Consider the following 20409-nt stretch of genomic DNA (forward strand, 5'->3'; position numbering starts at 1 on the left):
CAAACCCAAGGTATCATTTATTGAACCAATTCCTCTAAATCATGATAAGATGCATGCTAGTTCTAATTTATATTATTTTAATGTTATTTATCATGAAAATAGGGAGCATGATATGATTAAATAAAAATATGTGGTGTATCATGCTAAAATCACTGTACCTAAGGCTAGGAAAGTAGATAATAATTTAGGCAAAAAAATTTAGGATTTTAAATATTTGCCTAAAAATAAAAATGCTCAAGGAAATCAAGAAAAATCCGAATATGAGGATTTAAGGAGTGAAAACCAAGTCTTGAGGTCAAGGCTTGATAGATTAGAGAAGACTCTAAAAAAGATGAAAAATATTATTAAGGGGTTAAATGAGTATAACCTAGGAATAGATAGACACGAGTCATCCAATGGCCATAGAGGTTTGGAATACAAACCCAAAGCCAAGAAGGATGTGACTTCTTATCATAGGGTTCCATATATCTATGGAACTAACCCTAAGTCTAGGGGTCAAGCCAGGGTTATAAGGAAGGTCATCCCTAGAACTAACCATGCAAAGATCAATGTGACTAAGGCTTCAAAGAAACCTAAGAAAGTCACTAGGAAGGTTACAAGGTAAGCTATCCTTAGAGTTGACCTAGAGGAGTCTAGCATGACCAAGGCTTGTAAGAAGCCTAGGAAGGTTAATAGGAAGATATCAAGGGAAATTATCCCTAGTGAATACCTATAACACGCAAGGAGCACCAATCAGTTTTGAATTCCTAGGAGTGTGTTCTCTACACCCTAGATGGTTTTAGAAAGTGTCAACTCCAATTGGAAGGGTAGTTAACCTAATCTTGAAGAAGTTGACACTTGGAGGACATTTTCAAGGTAGTTGTACTCCATGAAAATGAAAATGGTTTAAGTGTTTACTCTTTTGGAAGAGTAAAATGTGTCAAAATTTGGGGGAATTGGACTTAATTAAAATTTGCACAAATAGATAGAGTTAAAGAAATGTCAAGTTGGGATCTTAGTATTTTCTTGGGAAAAAGGGCAATTTAAGATTAATTTTGACTTAGCAAATTAATTAGAGATACTTAGATATATAATCTAGGTGTGTGTGTGTCTATATATATATATATTCATAATTATTTATCCATCATATGCCATGACATTATATTTTACATTCATATTTATTATGAAAAAGAAAAATATAAAATATCATGTCATGTCATACATACATCATATAGTCATAGTAAGTTTTCTTTTGAAACTTATTCATTTTAATGTATGCCATAATCATTTTCATGCATTACTTTAAGTTTCTTATAATTAAGGACAATGACATTAATCAACAAGTGACATCCTAGTGGATGATCAATCTTACAATGCCTAGATAGATATGCATGAACCCTTAGATTATGACAAAATCAAAGTTTACATCTCATAAAGATTATAACTTGACTTATATGTATTTTAGTGTACATTAGATATAAGTGAGATGTTAGGATGATGGACAAAACTCAAGATATTGATTTAGTGCATCTTTGGAGTTTTAGTGTCATCTAAACACATAGGTATGTGTTATCCAATCATTGGGAAAGCTAATGTACAAGTCTTGTGCATTTAGCCCAAGGAATATGGTTGGAAATTGGTTCAAAATATTTTTTGGAAAACCTTGGTGAAGGCTATCTTTGGATAGACATCATCATTACATAGTTAAACACAAACTAGGAAGAAACTTTGAAGTTTTTTAATGGTTTCAAGTTTTATGTCAATCTTTGAAAATATAGTATATTTTCTTAGAAAACTATTTTTTTATGATAATATATGACATAAATAATGTCTACATGAATTTTTGTGATTTTTGAAATTTTTTAGAATTATTTGTGCATTTCTTAATTTTAGCTGAAATATGATTTCAGGAAATCAGAAACTCAATCGATCAACTGATCGATTGGGGAGGTTCAATGGATCAGCCGATCGATTGAACTAGGTTTTCTACAAACAGAAGCTTGTGGAATCGTCTATCGATTCAATAACTTTTTGCAACAAGCCTTACTGAATCGATCAGTGGATTGATTGAAAGGCTTCAGTTGATTGAGTCCTAACTTCAATCGATTGGAAAAGCTGATTTTTGGCTGAAATGGTCTAATTTCAGTCCATTAAGCCACATTAGTTATGTTAACCATCTAACGCTAAGAAATTCTTTTGTGAACATTTAAGGGTAGTTTTCTTGATAAAAACAAGAAAGGAATGGTCCAAGAAGACTAACTTGAAGTTTGGGATGAGGGTTGCATTTAATATTGATTCTTGAACCTCAAAACTTTAAATTTTGGGTTTCCTAAAGTCTTAGGAACTCCAAGTCATTGTTGGTGCAATGATAGAAACTTAGATCATGTTTTGAGAGGGCTCTACTTCTTAAAGACTGTAGGATCAAAAAGCGCTAGAGGGGGGGGGGGGGTTGAATGCCACTCGTGGCTATTTCGTTTGTTTTAAGTAAATACACAGTGGAATAATGAAAGAAAAGAAAACACAACAATGCTAACAAGTCCAAGATTTTACTTTGTTCGGAGCTTGTGGCGACTCCTACTTCAAGGCTTTCACGTAAGAGTGCTTTCGATGGTCAATCACTAATCAATCCAAAATAATACAAAATGATTACAGTTGTAGTATAAGTAACTTTTAAATAAAACAATACTGACAACTTCGTATGAGGAAATCTCTAGAAGAATCGTCATCGGAGCTTTCGGGTGTCGTGGAAGCATTTTCTGAGCAGCTTGAAGAAGTGAAGGTTGTTCATTGTGTTATTATAAAGCTCCTGGTCGAAGCTGCTTTTATAGGCTATTCCGGGCGCCCGGAACCCCTCCGGGTGCTTGGACCACGTGGCTCGGCCACTCCACATGTGCCAAATCAGCTTAGCGATAACTTTTGAGTTCTGGGCGCCTGGACCGACTCCGGGCACCCAGACTAGCTCAGGGCGCACAGACCAATTCCGGGCGTCCAGACCAGCTTTTTTCAGCCCCTTATTTTCTGCAAAATAAAGTTAGTCTAGGCATAAAACAATATTTATAAACTGAAATTTGACAGCCTCTGACTGTCCAGTTCTGACTTTAAGTTTCATCGAAACTCTAGGTCGAACTGACGCCCACTGTTCCATCTTTGGGGAACGCGTCCTCACCTACTCCTCTCAGGAAAAGTTACCTATTGCCAGATTGATGCTCCAGACCAACTGGACTTTTTCTCAGCATCCAAAGCTTCTGGTATTCATGATGGACGTCCGCTCCACGACCTACCCAGACTTCCACCCGGTTCGCGACACTAGGATTTCAACCTAGAGTTCTCGACTCTAGGATTTTGCCTGAAGCTCTCGACCCACCAAAACTTTTCATCTAGGGTTACTACACCCTAGGACTTTTCCTGCAATCTCATTCAAACTTGTTAGATTACAAGACAAATTAACTTTGGACCCTTTGACATAATCAAAACCCAGGTTTGATCGTCGGATGCTTCCTGCACCAACAAAGACATATAATTATCTTCGATGAAACAATGGAAGGTTGAAAACCTTCATTATGTTGGATTAATGCTCAACGATGAGCATTGGACACAATAAAGGGTAAGACTTTCATTGTGGTGTTGTGAATAATGAGTGAGGTTGTTGAACAACGTGTGGATAACTCTTCAGGAGGAGAGTTTTTGATGTGTGCCAAAGGGAAAGAATGTAGGGTTTAAGTTAGGAAATTCTCCATGTTTAGAAGGGGAGATTATGAAACCCTTATATTAAGGGGGAGGATGAAGGAAACCCTCATTCATGCTTTGGCATGAAGAAGAAGTTGAGGCTATGAGATTAGCTTAACTTAAATATATTGTAAAACATCAAAAAGTGATAGATTGTTAGTGCGATTTCCCTAGATCAAGGTTGATTAGGTTGACTAAGCTTGAATTAGCTCAAGCTTGAGTCTTGATGTTTGAGTTTTACTGTTTGATAATGTATGGAGATTGTAGGTGCAATCGTCCATTTGGGGAGATTGTTGAAGCAATTCTCCTCTAATCAATGTTTGACTAGTTTGGTATAAAGAAGAGTCAAGTATGTCAAGGTTGACAGGATACTTGTCTGGGAAGTCTTAACTAGAAGTTAGACAAGGGCAAGTCCAACAGGAAGATTGACAGATGATGAAAATCTTGGTGTGAAAAATCATGGTGAGTGAAGCCAGACAGATGGAAAGTCCTAGTGAGTGAAGCTAGACAGTTGAAAAATCCTAGTGAATGAAGTCAGGCGAAAGACCTAGTGAGTGAAGCTTGGCAAATGAAAAATTTTGGTGAGTAAAGCTAGGTAAAAGACCTAGTTAGTGAAGCTAGGCAGTGAGAAAATCCTAGCGAGTGAAGCAAGGTAAAAGACCTAGTGAGTGAAGCTAGGTAGTGAGAAAATCCTAGTGAGTGAAGCCAGGTGAAAGTCCTGGTGAGTGAAGTCAGGCGTGTGGAAATCTAGGTGGGTTTGGGGTGACCAGACACATGGTGTTTGGAAGTCCAAGTGGGTCATAGAGGACCAGACACTTAGCTTGAGATAGTAAGTCCAAGTGGGTCAATATTGAATAGACACTTGGCACAGCTAGAAAAGTCCAAGTTGGTCAAAGAATTGACTGGACACTTAGTAATGAAGTCCCAGTAGGTTAAGGTTGACCAGATTCTAGGCATGAGTGAGTCCTAACAGGTCACAGTTGACCGGATGTTGAGTTTAGAATCCTAAACTTGAGTTAGTCAAGTTAGGGTTGGTCAATCGATTAGCCGATCGATTGAACCAGAGTCCAATCGATCAGTTGATTGATTGGGAGAGCTTCACGAGCAAAGACAACCTAATCGATTAGCCGATCGATTGGCGCTATGCCAATCAATCAGACGATCGATTGGAGGCCACTCGCACGAAGAGCACAGTGTGCTCCCCAATCCATCAACTGATCAATTGGGATACTCGAATCAATCAGTCAATCAATCGGGGTTTATTTTCTAAATCGATCAATCAATTGATTCTGGGTTTATCTACGAGAGCACAGAGGCTCTCTGAATCGATCGGTCGATCAATCAAAGTCTCCTCAATCTATTGGTCAATCGGTTGGGATATGACCGTTATGCAGGATGCAGGCTTTGGACAGCTGGGATTGTGTGGATTTGATGTGGCAATAGATTGGGAGAAAGTCCAATTGATTGCGAGCCCTAGATCACGAAAGGATAAAGCTGTAAGTGAGGTTCAAACATGAAGAGGTTCTCCATTCTCTTCACCGAGCTCAGACTACTCATTGCCACTTCTTGAAGCATCTTAGAGATAAGTGTTATTGCACTTCCAAGGTTATGGGGCTTCTACAAGCTACACGAGATCAAGCAAGAAGGAGGTTTTCCTTTGTATTCTTGTATTTATTTCTTGCGTTGAGTTGTATGCTTGTGTAAGTGTTGTAAGAGGTTTCTCCACCTCCTGTTGTTCCAAGAAGTTGTTTCTTTCTTAGTGGAGAGTGTGCTCGTGTGTGGATCCTTGGATTAGTCATCTTTTCTTGAGGTGGATACCAAGTAAATCCTTGTGTTAGAATTGGGAGCTTGCTTCAAGTCTATTCCGCTACAAATCATCAGCATCGAAGCGTGAGAAGCTATTCACCCCCCCTAGCTCCAAAGTGTTCCAACAACAACCCCAAATCTTCAAAAAAGACATCTTGGAACTCTTCCCGGTCCATATCGTATATGGTGTCTTTATGACCGCCTTAGATGGAACACAGTTAAGTGTGAAAACAACCGTCTCTAGAGCATATCCCCAGAAGGAAGTAGGAAGATCTGTATGACTCATCATTGATCGTACCATATCTAATAAAGTATAATTTCTCATTTCTGATACACCATTCTACTATGGTGTTCCAGGTGGAGTGAGTTGAGATATGATCTCAAACTCAATGAGATGGTCATGAAACTCTTGGGTAAGGTATTCCCCATCTTAATCTAATTGAAGCATCTTAATATTCTTTTCAAGTTGGTTTTGTACTTCTTTCTTGAATTCTTAGAACTTTTCAGAGGATTCAGACTAGCGTTTCATGAGATACACATAGCCATATCTACTGAAATCATTAGTAAAGGTAATGAAGTATTGATAGCCTCCTCTAGCTACTATATTGAAAGGGTCATATACATCAGTATGTATGAGTCTTTATAAATCATTAACTTTTTCGCTGTGTCCACTAAATGGAGTCTTTGTCATCTTGCCTAGTAGACAAGAATCACATATCTCATATGATTCAAAATAAAATGAGTCTAAAAATCTATTCGTATAGAGTTGTGATATGTGATTCTCATTTATGTGACCCAAGCGACAATGCCAGAGATATATTTGGTTTAGATCATTAGATTTGAACCGTTTGATATTTATATTATAGATTGAGTTTTCAATGTTTAGAACACTTCATAAGATGTGCACTGCAATAGAATCTTTCATTGAAATAAATAGAATAACATTTGTCCTTTATTACAAATAAAAAACCTTTATTGTCTAAATAAGAAATAGAGATAATGTTCTTAGTTAAAGTAGGCACATAACATCACTCTTCAAGTTCTAAAATAAGCCCACTAGGTAAAGATAAGGAATATGTTCCTACAGTTATAGCAGCAACCCTTGTGTCATTATCTACTCGTAGGTACACTTCACCTTTCATCAATGATCTACTATTTCTTAATCCCTACACATTCGTACAAATATGAAATGCACAGCCGGTATCTCATACCCACGAAGAAGAAATAGATAGATTGACTTCTATAATATATATATCTTTGGTAGAAGTCTCACTTCTCTTCCCTTTTACTTCCTCAAGGTATAGCTTGCAGTTCATCTTTCAGTGTCCGGTCTCACCATAGTGGAAGCAGGTTTTTTCCTTAGCCACTCCACCTTTGGGTTTTGATGAATGAGACTTGCCCTTGTCTTTAGCTTGGGTCTTACCCTTACCTTTGGGCTTTTATTTGCTTTTGCCCTTTTGCACCATCAAAATGTTACTAGGCATTGCTTTCTTAAGGTTGAGTTCAGCAGTTTTCAACATGCTTAACATCTCAGGTAATGGTTTGTCAATTTTATTCATATTATAGTTCATAATAAATTGATTGTAGCTTTCTAGCAACTATTGCAAAATAAGGTCAATAGTCAATTCTTGGCCCAATGGAAATGACAATTTTTCAAGGTTTAAGTACATGAGTTCCTACGGGACTTCCTTCCTGCAACTTGTATTGAAATGAAGGCTTAGATATTTCAAATCTCTCGTGCCTTGGTCCTATACAATTGTTTAAGATGTGCAACCATATCATAAGTATCCATGTTCTCATGTTGCTTCTGAAGCTCAGAGTTCATGATAGCAAGCATAATGCATGACACATCTAATGCATCATCTTGATGCTTCTTATAAGCATCCTTATCAACATGAGTGCCAGTGGTAGCAGGTGGTTCAGGAATAGCTTGCTCCAGGACACACAGTTTTCATTCTTATTTGAGAATAATTCTCAAGTTTCTATATCAGTCTAAGAAATTAGTTCTATTGAGCTTGTCCTTATCAAGGACAGGTCGTAGAGAGAGCGTTTTCAATGTACTAGACAATATGGTGATCTACAAAAAAATGTAGAAATAAGTATCATATTTCAATCATTTAATTAGGCCTTTAATTAAATGATTCTTCCACTGAATTGTAAAACTTGGTAGGAGCAAGTTATGGATATGGTTTTACCTACACTACTAGTTCCAAACCCAAAAGTAATGACATTCAAGTGAGACAAGATCAATATTATACCTCATCTTGAGTTAGCTTTGACTAATCACTCAAGACTTGTATAAGTTAGGTAAGCAACGTATACCAATTAGATAAGATCCATATTATATCTCATCTTGAGTTAGCTTTGGCTAATCGCCCAAGACTTATATAATTTAGGTAGACAACATTTACCAAATACATCATATATAACTCTTGTATAGTTAGTTGAACAAGACTATTTGTTCATTTTTCCATCTCATAAAATCTATATTATAACTTATCTTGAGTTAGCTTTGGCTAATCACCCAAAACTATTATACTTAAATTACATCGTATGGGATATGCCTCTAAGTTCTCAATCCAATCAAGGTAACTTAGTTAAGTCATACCCAAATTTTAATAGTCGGACATCACAATTATTCTGTCGCACTCTACCAAGATAAATTGAGTCACTTTGCTTTGGCAAAACTTGACTACAATTGATCGAGGTAGTAGTGAGTACCAAACTTTGGTAGACATATTAAAAGGATCTAATTACGATTAAACTACACATGCATGACATACAATCGTGACATATCATGACATATATCAACATATATGCTAAAATAGAATGTGACATGATTATGACCCCATCTACTATGATCTTCTCAAGCCAATGAGAAGATTAAAATGTCAACCGAGGTAAAAGCATATTCTCCAAGTGCTTCCTTGGTCGTCGTATGTTGTTGTCCTTCTCCCTTTTTACCATTATCCAGTAGACTAGTTTTTTTCAAATTTGTACATTACAAAATCTAAAAAAAACTCGAGTTACATTCAAGGGTAGTCTAAATTTACAATAGGAATGAAAAAGATGAAAGACACGACTTGTAAGCCGTATTATGAATTACAATATACACATATACACCCAATCATATTAGGGTAAAGGGTCATAACTATGTACCATGTTATATAACATTCACAATAAATCTATAACATATATACTTGACTATGATTTCAATAATGAATTATGAGGTGCAACGCCAAGGGATCCCATTAGCCAGTTAGTAGGCAAGGTCAAGGGGGCAACGACCCTTGCAGGGTTTTCTGGGGGGCAGTGTCCCCAAAATAAAATTATTTTGTAAACTCATTTGAATGAGTTACTGCTATACTTAAGACCACCACATACCCGAGACCAACAAAATTGTTCATAAAAGTTTTGTATGTTTCACACAATTTGTTCTCAACAGATGTCAACCCGTGACCACCCATAGTCATGCATGTTTCTGTCAAACGAAATCAGACTATAGCATGCGTTCATAACACGTATGAAGATGCTATATCCTCTAGTTCATTCATCACAAAATAAATACTCATAACATGATGCAAATTATAATAAAAGTCTCATGCAGTTTCTATATCACATATTGAAACATTACTATAACATAGTATACGTCTTCGCAAGCGGCTCTGATATCCCTGTAAGGATCTTGAGCGCAAAACAACACAAGCACAATGGAATAAATATTTTTAAGATCCTTTGCAGAAGATCTAAGCAAAGGAAACCATATCTAGTTGTGATGAGAGTTATACCTTTGCTGCGTAAATACGAACTCTCGATAGCAACTTTATCCTCGGTGAATCTTAGCACGATCAAGTGGCCGCGCTTCTACGGTATCCACACGAAACATTCCATTCGTCTCACAAACTCATGATTTATAGAAGAACCAACTTTGTGGTGTTATCCACCTAGAAGGTTCAGCCAAAAGAGGAAAGAGGAAGAAGACTAGAAGATCTAGAGTCTCTCATGAAAAATGAGCTCAAAGGACCTTTTATATTCTTCAAGGAATACCAAGAGTCTTTGTCTTTTTATCTTCTTCCAATAATGATACTAATTAATCTCCATTAATTTATATTATCATTTAATGGGTCAGGTTTTAGTATATATTGTATTAATCATTAATCCAATAAGCTATTAACTCAATAGACCTAATTATCTTATAATTAACTTTTATGATTAATACTAATATAGCTATATTCAACGTGGCATTCTTTGATAAAATATATGCCTATATTTTGTCAAAGAATACCTATATTTTAGAGAGGACCAAGGTTTAAGTTATAAGAGATCCACACTGTGAGTAGGCAAGACCAACCATGATTGGCTATAAATGAAGTCGAGCCCTTGCAGCTCTGCTGGGCACGTGGTCCGTCTCTTGCTTGGATCGTCTAAGCTTAATTAGGTTGGGCTAAGTCATTTAAGCTTGATAATTTTTTTTGATAAATAAATAAATTTAAACACAGCTAAATAGATAAATTGCAATGAGGGAAGAAATTTATGTTTATGGCGGAAAAACACAGCAGTGGTTTATTTTGGCTGAGTAGGCCTCCCGATCCATTTATCTCAAATTAGAGAATATTCAGAGCTGATTCATTCATAACATTCACAATAAATCTATGGCATATGCTTGACTATGATTTCAACAACGAATTATGAGGCACAACACCACGGAATCCCATTAGCTACTTAGTGGGCGGGGTCAAGGTGGCAGCAACCCTTGCGGGGTTTTCTGGGGGCAGTGCCCCCAAAATAAAATTATTTTACAAACTCATTTTAATTAGTTGCTGCCAGACTTAAGACCACCACATACCCGAGACCAACAAAACTGTTCATAAAAGTTTTGTATATTTCACACAATTTGTTCTCAACAGATGCCAACCCGAGACCACCCATAGTCATGCATGTTTCTGTCGAACGAAATCAGACTATAGCATGTGTTCATAACACGTATGAAGATAATATATCCTCTAGTTCGTTCAACACAAAATAAATACTCATAACATGATGCAAATCATAATAAAAATCTCATGCAGTTTTTATATAACATATTGAAACATTACTACAACTTAGTATGCGTCTTCGAAAGCGACTCTAATATCCCTGTAAGGATCTTGAGCGCAAAACAATACAAACGCAGTGGAATAAATAATTTTACGATCCTTTCTAGAAGATCCATGTGAAGGAAATCGTATACTAGTTATGATGAGAGTTATAACTTTGTTACGTAAACACGAACTCCCGACAGCAACTTTATCCTTAGTGAATCTCAGCATGATCAAGTGGCTGCGCTTCTACGGTATCCACACAAAAATGTTCCATTCATCTCACAATTTAGAGAAGCACCAACTTTGTGGTGCTATCCACTTAGAAGGTTCGTCCAAAGAGGAAGGAGGAAGAAGACTAGAAGATTAAGAGTATCTCATAAAAAATGAGCTCAAAAGACCTTTTATATTCTTCAAGGAATACCAAGAGTCTTTGCCTTTTGGTTTTCTTCCAATAATGATACCAATTAATCTCCATTAATTTATATGATCATCTTAATGGGTTGGGTTTTAGTCTATATTGTATTAACTATTAACCCAATAAGCTATTAACTCAATAGACCTAATCATTTTATAATTGCCTTTTATGCTTAATACTAATATAGGTATATTCAATGTGGCATTTGTTGGTGCAATATCCCCTGGGTCAAGGTTGATCAGGTTGACTAGGCTAAGCCTAAGTCTTGATGTTTGAATTTTGATGTTCGACAATACATGGAGATTGACAAGGTTTGATCGTATGATTGGGGAGATTGTTGGAGCAATTCCCCTCTGGTTAAGGTTTGACCAGGTTGATGTGAAGAAGAGTCAAGTAGGTCAAGATTGACCGGATACTTGACTAAAAAGTCATAGTGAGTAAAGTCCTGGTGAGTGAAGCTAGGCAGATGGAAAGACCTGGTGTATGAAGCCGGGTGAAAGACCTAGTGAGTGAAGCTAGGCAGTTGGAAATCTTGGTCAGTGAAGCCAGGCGAAAGTCCTGGTGAGTGAAGCCAAGCAGATGGAAAGTCCTAGTGAGTGAAGCTAGGCAGATGGAAAGACTTGGTGAGTGAAGCCAGACACTTGAAAATCCAGGTGGGTCAAGGTTGACCGGACACCTAGTGGAAAGCCCAAGTAGGTCAAAGGGTTGACCGAATACTTGACACAAGAAAATCTAGATGGGTCAAGGATGACCGGATATCTGGTGAATGGAAGTCCAAGTGGGTCAAGGTTGATCAGACACTTGGCACGAGACGGTAAGTCCAAGTGGGTCAAGGTTGACCAGACATTTGATACAAGGAGAAAAGTCCAAGTGGGTCAAAGGGATTGACCGGACACTTGGTAAAGAAGTCCTAGCAGATCAAGATTGACCGGATGCCAGTCATAAGGTCTTAACAGGTTACGGTTGACCGTATGTTGGGTTTGGGGACTTTGGACTTGAGTTTACCCAAGTCCAAGGATGGTCAATCGATCAGCCGATCGATTAGGAGTGTGGCGCGAGTGAAGGTTGGCCCAATCAATTGGTCAATCGATTGGGAGCAATTGTCATGAGCATAGAACCTTTTCCAATTGATCAGCCGATTGATTGGGCATCGCCAATTGATCGGTCAATCGATTGGGGTTGGAATTCTCGCGCGATAGCGAGAAAGCCTGAATTGATTGGTCGATCGATTCAGGCCAGTTCCAGAGAGCACAGAGGCACTCTGAATTGATCGACCAATTGATTCAAACCTCCCCAATCTATTAGCCGATCGATTGGGATTCGATTGTTGCACAAGAAGCGAGCGATGGACGGATGGGATGACGCAGATCTAACGTGACAATCGATTGAGAGCATGCCCAACATCCGAAGAAGAAGTCCAAGAAACTTCATCTTCAAAGGAATGCCATAAAAAGGGCAAAGAGGAAGCATACACTTTGTTCCATGTATAGGATGAAAATGAAGAGGCCTCCACCTCAAGGATTGAGGGGAGCGACCTTCATTGACACCGGATCAAGAAGAAGGAGAAGCTTCTACTTCCGGGTCAAGAGAAGAAGAAGATGGGGCAGCCTCCACAATACAAGCAAAATCAAATGGAGAATCAAGTGCCATCCCTACAAGCGAAGGTACAATTAGCTCAATTAAAAATAAAAATCATATTATATGTTTTGAGTGTAGGGAACATGGGCACTATAAGAGAAAGTGCTCCAAATTGGCCAAGAAGAAGGGCCAAGTTGCACCAAAGGGTAAGGAGAAGCCCAAGGAGACCACCCCCATAAAAAAGAAGAGCAAGAAGCACATTATGTGCTTTTCTTACAACCAAAAAGGACATTATCAGAGTCAATGTCCTAAGGGGAAGAAAGCGGTCAAAATCAAAGGAGGAAGCATGAGTTAAGGGGGAGCTTCCAAGGTAAAACCCAAAGTATCATTTATTGAGCCTATCCCTTTAAATCATGATAAAAAGCATGCTAGTTCTAACTTATATCATTTTAATGCTATTTACCATAAAAATAGGAGGCATGATAGAATTAATGAAAATCATGTGGCTTTTCATGCTAAGACTACCTCACCTAAGGTTAGGAAAGTAGATAAACTAGGCAAGAACACTAAGGACCATAGTTATAAGCCTAGAAATAAAAATGCTCAAGGACTAAATGAAAACCCAAAATCTAAGGATTTATGGATAGAAAATCAAGTCTTGAGGTCAAGGCTTGATAAAATGAAAAAGACCCTAAAAAAGATAGCAAATATCCTAAAAGGACAAAATGAGTATAACCTAGGTCTAGGAGTACAAAAGTCATCCAATGATCATAGAGGTTTGGGATACAATCCTAAGGCTAAGAAGGATGTGACTTCTTACCATAGGGTTCCATATAGCTATGGAACCAACCCTAGGTCTAGTGGTCAAGTCAAGGATACAAGGGAAGTTATCCCTAGGAGTATCTTTGCAACAACAAAAGTGACTAAGATTTCTAAGAAGTCTAACAAAGTCACTAAGAAGGTCACAAGGGAAGCTGTCCCTAGAGTTGACCTAGAGGAAGTGACCAAGGCTTCTAAGAAGCCTAGAAAGGTCATTGGGAAGGTATCAAGGGAAGTTATCCCTAGTGAATACCTAGAATATCCAAGGAGCACCAATATGTGTTAGGTTCCTAGGAGCTACCCCTTAGATGGATTAGAGAGTGTCAACTCAAATTGAAAGGGTAGTTAACCCAACCTTGATGAAGTTGACACTCGGAGAATATTTTCAAGGTTATTGTTAACCTTTGAAAATGAAATGGATTATTGTTTACTCTTTGGAAGAGTAAAATGTGTCATAATTTGAGGAAATGGATTTAATTTTCATTGGAACAAGAAATAAAGAGTAAAAGAAATACCAAGATGGGATTTTGGTATTTTCTTAAGGAATTAAGGGCAAAGTGTAGCTCTTGACTTAAGATGTTTACTCTTGTAAGAGTAAAATGTGCCAAACCTTGAGGAATTATGCTTAATTTAAATTGAAAAAATTAAGAAAAGTAAAAGAAATGTCAAAATAGAGAGTTTGACATTTTCTTGAGAAAAAGTGGGCAATCTAGGATTTAATTTTAAGATTAGCTAAGGTTTAATGATATTTAGATAGGTAATCTAAGTATATTTTGTTTATACTAATTTACCATGATTGTTTGCCCATCATATGCCATGATATCATGTGTGCATTCATTTGTATTATGAAAAACATAAAAAATACCATAGCATGTCATATATACATCATGTGTGTAATTTTTTTTTGAAAATTATTTCTTTTTATTGTATGCTATAACCCATCATGCATTATTTTAATCTTCTTGAAATTAAGGACAATGACATTTACTAACAAGTGACATCCTAGGTAGATGTTCATAATCTCTAAAATATCTAGATAGATGTGCATGATCCCTAGTTTAGGGCAAAACTAAATCTACATCTCACAAAGGACCATAAGGTGACTTGTATGTATTTTAGTATACATTAGATACAAGTGATATGTGAATGATGAAAAAGACTCAAGATGTTGATTTAGTGCATCTATTTGAGTCTTGATTTCATCAAAACACATAGTTATGCGTACTCTAATCATTGGGAAAGCTAATGTACAAGTCATGTGCATTGAGCCCAAAGAACATGGTTAGAAATTAGTTTTGAAAAATATTTTAAATATACTTTGGAAAACCTTGGTGAAGACTATCTTTTGATAGTAATCATCATTGAAAAGTTAAACACAAACTTGGAAGAAACATTGAAGTTTTTATAAGTTTCCAATTTTGTGCCAATATTTGAAAATAGGATGTATTTTCATAGAGAACTATTTTTCCATGATAGTATATATCCTAAATAGTGTTTACAAGAGTTTTCATGATTTTTTGAATTTTGTAGAATTTTTAGGGTATTTCTAAAATTCGGCTGAAATTGGATTTCAAGATTTCAGAAACCCAATCAATCAGCTGATCGATTGGGAACCCTCAATCGATCAGCCGATCGATTGAGCTTCGTTTCTTCACGAGCAGAGCCTCGCTGGATCGATTAGTCAATAGATTTAACCTGCCTCGATCGATCAGTGGATCAATTTAGAGGTAATTTCCATGAACAGAAGCTCACAGAATCAATCAGGCGATCAATTGAAATGATTTCAATCAATTGAGTCCCAACTTCAATCGATTGAGAAGACTATTTTCGACTGTAAATTCCTAATTTCAACCCTTTAAACCATTTTTAGTCTAGGTAACCAATCCTAACCCCTAGAAACACATTTGTATATATTTAGGGGGAGTTTTCATGATGAAAACAAGAATAGATTGGTTAAGGAAGACTAAATAGAAGATTAGGTTGAGGTTTAGTTTTAATATTAGATTTTTGAACTTCAAAACTTCTAAATTTAAAGATTTAGGGATTCTAAGTCATTGTTGGTGCAATGAAAGAAGTTACGAGCATGTCTTTAGGAGGAGTTACTCTTTAAGGACATGAGAATCAATTTTTCATACACCTTGGAAGGTGGTTAACCTTCCTTAACGTAAATGATCAAGGTTGAGCATTTAAATGCAATGGAGAGTGGATATCTTCATTGTTCAGTTGTATATGCTCACGGATGAGCATTAGATATAAATGAAGGGTATGAGACCTTTATTGTAGTGTTGTAAACAACATGAAAGGTTGTGAACAACGTTGGGTAACTTTTCAGGGGAAGAGTTTTCGATGTGTGCCAATAGCAGGAGAATGAAGGGTTTAAGTTAGGCCTAGGAAAGTTAGGAGAAGAATGCAGGGTCTGTACTATGCCTTCATTACCTTAAGAGGGAGTTTGCCCTCTAGGAAAGGGAGCACTACAACAAAAACCTTCATAGACATCGGTTTTCCACCGGTGTCTATTTCATTTTCGACCGATGTCTATGAAGCCGATGTTAAAAGTCTGCCATTTTAGACATCGGGTTAAAACCGGTGTAGTATCACTTAACGACACCGGTCTTCGAATCGGTTATTAACCGGTGTAGTATCACTTAACGACATCGTTTCATCAACGGTGTAAAACCGATGTAATATTGTATGTTAATAACACCAGTTTTGGCAGCGGTAAATGACCGATGTAATATTAGTTAATAACACCGGTTTTGCAGCGGTGGAAAATCGATGTAATATGTATATTTTTTAACAGCACAAATTTGATTTCCGAAACAATGAAAAACCGACAATAACAAAAAAAAACACAAATATTCATAAATTATACAAATATTCTTCATTCAATAATATCCATAAAATACACAAATATTTACAAATTATATAAATAATCTTCTTACAACAATATCCATAAAATACCCAAACATTCTTTTTACATCAAAAGCTAGCTAATAGATATCAAAATCAAGGTAGAACATTCTTTTAACACATCAAGGTAGAACCGCACTTCAAATGTAATCTAGCATGCATTCAGCCCACTCGAACCGCACTTCATCAATTTCAACTCTGGAGTACTTGAGATTTGTAAACTGTAAAAACACATAAATCCACCATATGTCAAATAACTAAAACAAATGTGTACATGTATCAAATAAAATAGAATATTGAGTTTTTAAAGGCTGTTGTGGAAGATAACGAATATAACATAGAATCTAAAACTTTCATATATGACACTTAGTATATGCTGCTTAGAATATAACATAGACAATTTGCTCCTTCTAATTCAAGTGTACAGATTGATAAGAACCGACATCATCATACAACAACTTACTAGGCATGATAATGGTTGAACAAAGAAATATGACTACACAACAAATCTAGTGAAGCATAGAAGAACAAAGCTACCTCTGATGAAGAGATATACTATTTATTGTACTACCTCTGATGCCATCTTGGTATCCTGAATATCCTGCACTAAGCCCCCTATTTTCTGTGATTTCTGCTACCAACCACAGCAGCAAGGAATGCGGCAAGAAGGCAGCTGCCTCCTTAGTTCAGCACCCAAAACAACAAGTTAGAGCTTCCTTTTGGGTCCATTCAATCCTCTAGTAAGTAGAAACTATTTTCCCTTTGATTTATGATGGATTTGGAGTGTCTTGACCTAAGATATAATCCTCCTGTAGCCCTCTATATTAAAGGCCAGCATACATGGAAAATTCAGCATGTTCTTCTGAAGTCATAACAGGGTAGGTAAACTTTACTTGTAGTTTTTATTCATTTGCTTCATGTAGGAGTAGATTCTAGTAAATTCCCACACATTTAATGTTTAATGATCGGCTAGGGATAAGATTAGGGATCAACATGATCATTTCCTCCCTATAGCCATGTGGTAGAGGTCGAGCTTGTAGCCTAAATAATGTAGTTAGGGGTCTCTATCTGATTAATGAAAAACATGAATATAGGTAAAAACAAAAGAGGTGAGTAAAATAATGAAGAGGGGTTAAATCATAAAAACAAAGAGTTCCCTATTCTTGAGGTACCCACAGGCATATTAACACTCACTCTTACTTCTAGTTGAACTTGAAATTCATTGGTATAGCTAAATATGGTAATGGGTACCCTTTAGGTTTGATTACCCATTTATCTTAATAAGTTAGGTTAAATTCGAGTATCAATGTGTTAGATATTTAGAGGAAGTTGAGCAGGTTAAAAAAATGTAATCAATACTTTAATCCTAAGGTTACCATTTAAGATAGCTTATCCAGCCACTCTACTCACTGCAGCTCCTAATCTCTAATTCCTTTCTTCTTAGGCAATCATTTAGTCTCCACTAGTATCTGGTTTGTAACAAAAGCATAGCATCCGGTTTGTAACTTATTTTAGGCAAATAAAGCAACCATATAAGCTTATGAAATGAGAGAATGCTACACTCATTAATGGTTGCATAAGGATTGCTTAAGTCAACATATAAATTTTCTTTAATGGGATGTAGGTCAATTAATATGGGTTGTTTAATTCATGTGTTTTATGTTGTGTGAATTGCTTAAGGTCACCCTAAGCTACTGTACATGCTATGTCAGAGCTAAATTCGTCCCAATTTGTGTGGGTTCTTTTCTCCTTTTCACGTAAGCCATATGTATAAACCATGTACATATTAAGTAGAAGCAACTAGTTTTCACTCTTGTGAAACAAAACATCTAATGCTTTTTGTATTATGAGAATTTACTTGGATCATAGTAAGAGTATCCATCCAGTATGGGTGTCGATCTGTGTCCAACAGGGTGTTTTTTTGCAAACGTTTACATGCTATCAAATTAAGAGTGTCAAGTTTTGATTGGAAGTGTGGATGTTGACAGGTGTAGAGAAGGCATATGAAAGCCAAAGTATCAGAAAGGACAATATCTAATGGAAAAAAACTGTATTCACTAATGCATTAAAACCCCCATTGAATCAAGAACACAAACAAATACTTATGAACTTTTGATGTAGCCTGATGTGGGCATATAGTGAAATATACTGCCCTAATTCCATTTGTGGAAACAAAATTGTTAGTATAGATTTTGGCAAAAGTTGGAATGTAAAATTTGTTTATTTATCTCCTCATAAATTTTTTGATAGGATATAAATAATTTAACCTGAAAAATCCAAAAAAGTTAATGTAGGCTGTACACTCAGAGCTAATATCAATTAATTTCAATATTCCTAGTGATAAAATATTGCATATAGCTCAATGGAAAGATAAGATCCATATAGTTAAGCCCAAATAATTAAGACAAACACATCACGATTAACATGATAAAGGTTAATTATATTAAAATTAACAACCCCGACAATGGAGGCGATGGAAGATTGCAGTGATGCTTATTTCACCAAAAAAATGCCTTTAGTGTTGAGCATGAATGGCATCATCACATGGACAGAAGACGAGTGTGGTCCTCTATTGTCTTTAAAGACTCGCCTCAAAAAAATATATGGGAAAATGACTTTCCAAAACCTTCATTATAGATAAACAAATACCTTCATAATCCCATATATTGAGGAAGGCATCCTCAGCAGCTCTTCTAAAAATTGATGCTTTGTCAAGAAACCACTAGAATAAAGTCAAAAGGACAGTAAGTTATAGTAGCAGTTAACAGAAGTATTCCAATGCTAATAATATAGTAATATAGCATGCCTGAACATAGAGAACAGTAGCCTTGTGACCATCAAGTTTGTGTACTGGTGCACCAACACCACCAGAAGTTAGGTTACGTTGATCAAACATATGCACAGACTTATCAACAAACCTGAGAAAAAATATGATCATAGATAGAGAAATGCTAAGGCTGCATATAATCACTGACTCACAAACTCAAGACATCATGTTTATAGGAGAAAGTAACAAAATACTGCCTAAGAACCAACAGAGGTTATAGAATGGGAACAAATAAACATCAAGAATATACGTAGTCAAAATAAGATTTTGATTATGGGGGTTCCAGTCCACACAATGAAGGTCGGTAGTATGAGCTTTCTCGACCTTGCATCAAAGAGTATGTTATTAGAAAAAAAAAAAGTAAAATAGAATAAGATGAAACTAAAAAAGTGTCCATATATTATGATGTATAGACATAAATACTTCATTAAGATTTGTTTGTATCAACCTATGCAAATTCTTAAAGAGACAAGTAAGGACCTCTAGAAAGCACAAAAGGCTCAATAGGACACAGCTAGTGCAAATTCCACATTCAGTTAATGTTCTGTCAATATCTGAAATATGTAACCTTTTTATTAAGATGAACATCCATATGTATCCATGAAATAATTGTCTTTTGACTATTGACTAACCAAATCTGGACAGGATCCATTAACTCCCAACATAGGATGGCTATTGGGTTGCAAGTCAACATCCTAGATAAGAACCTTCAAAAAAAAATATTAGTTGCATCGCAGCTTACCTTCTTCATAGCAACTCCGAACACAGAAATGCAAGAAAGCATTCCGTCCAAGACATCAATTTTCAATAGGCAAACAAGTGAAGAGAAAATTCACCAAAGTGGTTGAGGAAAATGAGTGTTGGATTGACATTGCCCCAGTCGATCTCAACTTGTGGATGTTGGAGGGGATCACCATACACTTCACCGGTGCTTGTGACAAGAAACCTGGTGCTGTCTCACTTGGCCAAGCCAGAAAAAATATAGTGAATTAAGGCATTACACAAGTAACAGGAAGCATCATCTGTTCCTCCTTTTGCTCGATTGATTCCTCTTGCATATAAATTAAAAGAGGATGTTGGCATCTCACCTAAACAAGCCTGAACCACCATTACTCAAACACAGTAGTCTTTAGAAATGAAGAGAAAATACAAAATGGTATTAAAATCAATGTTTTTTTACTAGACATAAATTTCTTTAGAAAAAGATAATAAAATGAAAAGATCAATATAAAAGGATAAATGCCATCTTTATCGCTGGTATATGAACA

The sequence above is a fragment of the Zingiber officinale genome, chromosome 2A (genome assembly GCF_018446385.1).
Source record: "Zingiber officinale cultivar Zhangliang chromosome 2A, Zo_v1.1, whole genome shotgun sequence".
Taxonomy (NCBI): domain Eukaryota; kingdom Viridiplantae; phylum Streptophyta; class Magnoliopsida; order Zingiberales; family Zingiberaceae; genus Zingiber; species Zingiber officinale.